The sequence below is a fragment of the Sinocyclocheilus anshuiensis genome, unplaced genomic scaffold, assembly GCF_001515605.1.
Source record: "Sinocyclocheilus anshuiensis isolate Anshui unplaced genomic scaffold, SAMN03320099.WGS_v1.1 scaffold689, whole genome shotgun sequence".
In the NCBI taxonomy this organism is placed as follows: domain Eukaryota; kingdom Metazoa; phylum Chordata; class Actinopteri; order Cypriniformes; family Cyprinidae; genus Sinocyclocheilus; species Sinocyclocheilus anshuiensis.
This window is the reverse complement of record NW_015536490.1, coordinates 87,472-93,230: the sequence shown is the minus strand read 5'-3', so window position 1 is coordinate 93,230 and position 5,759 is coordinate 87,472.

Genomic DNA, 5,759 nt, shown 5'->3' with positions numbered 1-5,759 from the left:
CGAGCAACACACAGAAGTAAACAAAGGTGTATGTTTGTAGTGTAATTTACAACAGCTTCGAACGTGGCTCAACCAATCAGAATCAAGAACCGGAACTATCCGTTTTTAGTCCAGGCATAAATATTATTTGCTGAGTGTACCTTTGAAAACATTCCCTAAAATATTTAGTTTGAGATGCCACAGTATTTAAACACATATTTTTAAAAACTTACAAAAAAAATATTTTAAAAAATCTCTAAAATTAACTGGACAAGGCACTCTCCTTTGTGTGTACGACACTAATCTCACATTGTGTTTGGGTTTCTAGGAAATGAGAGCGTTGTGATTCGAAACACAAGAGGCCAAACTTTTGTTCCGTTTTTTGGAAAGCAAAGGCCGTTAAAAAAAGAGCCACTGTAGCTGAAGGCCTGAGCAGAACTGAACAATTTTGCATTCCTACACTCTTAAAACCAGTTAAACTCTGCGGACCCGGATAATTTATAAAGAATTACACTCATATTTTGTAGTTCAAAGGGTTTTCTTTACAATGAAACCATTTTTTTTCATTTCCTCCGTTATTATAATGAAGAGACGGACCTCCCTCTCTCTAATGGGAGGTCAGATTGAGCGCTGGCCAGAGGACAAGGAGCAGGTGAGGCTATGAAGAGGGCCGCAGTGGTGTAAACACCACAGGAAAGCATGAGAGCGGCCTCACAGCTGTGCAGGACTCGAACATCTGCCGTCAGAAAAATGAGTGTATACGACCTGCTAATGATATAAGCATTGCCATTAGACTTTGAAAATGTTTGGGAGATGTGTGTACAGGAGAGAGAAAACCGCTGGGCCTGTAAACACAACAAAAGATGCAGAATCACTCCAGCAATGTGGCAAGAATATTTTGTCATTATTTACTCACCTTTATGTTGTTTCACATGTTGGTCCTGCATGAGTTTCTTCTGTTGAACACAAAAGAAGATATTTTGAAGAATGTGAATAACCAAACAGTAGCCATTGACTTCCATTGTATTTTAGTATTTTTTTAGTATTTCATAGAATTTTTCCCCCATACTTATGAAGCCAGTGAGGTCCATCAGCTGTTTGGTTACCCACATTCTTCAAAATATCTTCTTTTGTGTTGAGCAGAAGAAAGAAACTCATTCAGGTTTGGAACAACTTGAGGGTGAGTAAATGATTTTCATTTTCGGGTGAACTATCCCTTTAAGATGTCACTCTCTTTCCTTAAATATGGTGAGAAAATTCTATATAACGAGGAAACGAGAGCCTGTCATACAATTTCCAGTTAATTAGCCCTCATTTTCATTTACTTTACAACAGTAATTTTTCTGCTTATAGTGTCTTTTGTTAGTGGGAGGCTATTTTACTGCCTATTTAAATGTCTCCATAAATGTTCATTGAGCTCAGGGGTCACATTGTTCTTAGTCTAGTTAAAACCATTGTAAATTAAAATACATAATTAGATATTATCTCTGAGCAATGATGGTGTGTTTCTAAACGTCATATCATGATGACAAAATAAATAACAAATTGTGTTGAATAAAAAAATTATGCACAAATAGAACGTTTGAAAGCTTGTTTCTGCCTTCAAGTTAAGAAAATATTAAGATTAAAATAAGTAAACTCATATTGCGAGACATGTCACATTATGATATTTAAACTCACAATAATAAAAAAAGAAAGATAAAATCACATTGTGTGATATAAAGTTGCAAGTATCAGAAACATACAACACAAACTCACTATTACAAAAACCAGTTACAATTTCAAAAACTAAAGACACATTCTGAAATATTAAATTATAATTGCCAGAAATAAAGTTGTAATTGTGAGAGTATCAGTAGACTATCTGCTTAATATCGGCTAACACTTTATTTTAATGGTCCCCCAACAGACACTCTACTGACGATAAGTAACTTTAAAAGTACATGTCAACTTATTCTACTAACACTAAACTATCAGTCTACTAATACTCTAATATAGAGAGTTAGCTGGCATGTAGTTGCAAAGTTACTTAGTCAGTTGTTGGAGGTCCAACTAGCAGATATTATCTGATAGTTAGTAGAATGTCTAAAGTGGACTATCAAAATAAGGAACTGTAACAAAGAAAATGTAGCGTAGCTTGCAATGGTGCAGATGAGGACAATGGTGTAGTGAACCCAGGTATAGTTTATTACAATGGTGATAATCCAAAATGTGAAACAAACAATATACTGAACCCAAGATGAGAGAAAAAAAAAACATGAATGTGAACATGAACAACAAGCTTGGCTTGATGTTCATGTATAATATAATATTTTTCATATATAATATAAATGTCACACTGCTGCTGCTACTGTGATGGAGCGAAGGAGTGATGAGACGTAGGGAAATTCTGGAAACAGTCTTTATTAAACCAAACCAAAGCAAAGCACACGTAGCAGAGGGGATAGACTAACAATACCGGACGCTAGACACGGAAAAACACAAGGCTTAAATACTAGGGACTAAACAAGATAACAAGGGGAACACAGGTGGAATCAACTGAACATAATGAAGACAGGAACGGGAAGACCACAAATGGGCATAGAGGAACACAGGGGAAAACCAGGACATGGAGCACGTGGGGAACAAAACACAAGACACAGAAACACAGGCCTGACATTACTCCCCCTCCCGGAATGTGAGTACATGCGCCCCACAACATCCAACGGGTGGGCGCTCTGGAGGCCCCTCAGGACAGACACGGGTACCCATTCTGGGACCCATGGCGGATCAGGCAGTTCGGGGCGCCATGGCGGAGCAGGGAACTCGGGGCCATGGTGGAGCAGACAGTGCAGGAGGCCAGACCTCGGCACTCGGCCCGACCTCTACGGATGGATCCCTATAACCACCCCCCCAAAAAATAAATCCTTGAGGAAAATATCAACCCCTGAGGCCCTCCATGGGACTGACTCGGGAACTGTGGCCCTCCCTGGGCTTGACTCGGGGACTGGAGCCCTCCTTGGGCTGGATGTGGGAACTGGAGCCCTCTCTGGAGCGAACTCGGGCTGGAGCCGACACTGGAACGGCCGGCGGGCATGACAACGGAGCGGCCGGCGGGCTTGACTGCTGAGCTAGTTCTGGATCGGGGTAATACACTCCAGACACCGGAGGATTCCTTCCCTCCAGCTCAGTCCCATGGTGTCTGGGAGGTCAACGGGGCGGTAGTAATTTGCCCCGATCCAGAACAGAGAGTTAAGCGTGGCGTCGTCCAGTGCCGTCTTTGCTGCGAGCCCGCAGAATTCCCAGGCGTACTCAACGAACAGGAGATCCTTCCGGGCTCGGGTGGCGAATCGTGCGGCGGTTTCCATGACCGCGGGGGAGAAACGGAAAACAAAACACTCTCGAAAAAAGGAAACAAAAACACGGAGAGAAGGGGCGCCGCTTACGGTTTACGGTCCGGTATTCTGTCACGCTGCTGCTGCTGCTGCTACTGTGACGGAGCGAGGAGACGTAGGGAAATTCTGGAAACAGTCTTTATTAAACCAAACCAAAGCAAAGCACACGTAGCAGAGGGAATAGACGGACAATACCAGACGATAGACACAGAAAAACACAGGGCTTAAATACTAGGGACTAAACATTCAGGTGTGTTTGATTAGGGTTGGAACTGAACTCTGCAGGACTGCGGCTCTCTAGGACCGAACTTGCCTACCCCTGGCATAGAGGAACACAGGGGAAACCAGGACATGGAGCACATGGGGAACAAAACACAAGACACAGAAACACAGGCCTGACAATAAATGTGTTTTCTTCGCATTATTTGAGGTCTAAAAGCATGACATCTTTTTTATTGTTTTGACCTATTGTGATTTTCTGCAAATAAAGTAAAAAGTACATTTTATGCCAATTTTTTTTCTGTGTATATTTTTCAGTGTTATATATACATACATAACATATAAACCTATCAACAAAAAAAATAAAGTGGAATGTGATGTACCACTTATCATACAAAACCATGAGAACTTTCTCAGGATATCCTGATTATATCCAAAGATGTTTTTTAGCTATTCATCTCCAACAGACTTGAGGCGTCTTGAGAGATAAAGTCAGATTTATAGTGATATTGTGTTGCACAAAGGGTCAAACGGTCTGTGTTAGTCTATTGTGAACAGCATGAAACAGATGTTTTTGGTATCATAGAATCACTTTGTCGCATGGGAATATGATGACAGATTTATAATTATCTCAACTCAAGCCGTTTCTATTAAGGCCGAATGAATCTTTAAAACCATTTTTGGACACCAATGTAGCGATGATATAGAATAATTCAAATCTAACATCTGCTCTGCTTTAGGAACATCTTGTACCATATTCCCGCTCCTGTTAATTGACAAATATTATGAGATTTATACATTGTTTCTCAATTCCCGGTAATATTTACATACACAGAAAAGATCCTCTTGGCATTTTCAAAGTAAGCACAAGTTTATGCTGCCAAGCAGCCAAAAGAGACTCCAAATATATTCGACTGGCCTAACTGAATAGGTGAGTTTCCCGCATTGAATATCTGAATATAATTTTGCTCATGTTAATGAATTTGCAGAAAGATGCAAGAGGTTCAGGAGAAGAAAGTCCACTTTCAGGACTCAATATCTACAAATGGTCCATGTTTTCGATGCCGAGTTTCGAGAAAAGAATCCTTTAAAAAGCCATAATATCACCCGTGGGGATTTATGCCTCATCGTTTTCTGCAGACATTGCATCCCAGATGTTTGTGTGCGAGGATCTGTGTGTTCAGTAGGGTGGGGATTGCGAGTGGTCAAATTTGAGAAGTTTGGTTTCAGTGTATTGGATTCCCTCCACTCAGCACTCCGTAAATTATTCAGCTGTGGGACTGGCTTGGTTTAGATTTTTATTAGCTAAAGACCAACTTCATATATTTCTCACTCTGAGTTTATCTCCCACTGAGATGTGGATGATTTTGGTTCTTTGGACAAGTAGTGTAATTAAAAACATAATAAATCAATGGTAGCATAACACTAAAACCCAAAACTAAGTAAAACAAGACAACGCAGGCTATAAATCCACAAACACCGCAAGTATGCTAATGTTTACTACAATTTGAACACTCGCAGCACGAATGGCTGAAATTCCATTAAGCAGAATCACTGAGTTTCTGACCCAGGTCGTATTAAAGTGATAATATGTTTTCTTCCAGCTAACGGCACAGTCTAAATTTAATCAATGGCCATTTTAGGCTGGTATTTGTAGTAACTTACTTATCTTAGCTTGCCCACAGTGCTGCCTACTGAGTCATTTAAAACACTGGTATGAAGTCCTAAAACATAAGTGAATATCAAAGGCACAACAGTGTTCACAATAAATAAATAAACATAGTTTAAATGTGCCGCATTGTTAGAAATGCAGTCTTTTTATTCATGTTGGTTTCATACACTGCAAAAAAAAAAAAGATTTTCTCACTTACTATTTTGTCTTGTTTTCCAGTACTAAAATCGAAATATTCTTAAATCAAGTTACATTTACTTTGGAAGAAAAATGTTGTAAGATATTAAGTCTTGTTTTCTGAAAAACTTGGGTAACTAGGGTAAGATCTTGTTTTCCCTTTGAATTCAGTTTTCTGACCCTGCTGGCAGATTTTTTTTTTGTTTGTTTTAAGCATAAAATCACTTCATTTTTAAACATTTTTCAGAATACAAGACTTAATATATTAAATAATTATCATACATGTATTTTGAGTGGAACAGATTTTGTCTTGTAATGGAAAAGATATAAACTATATA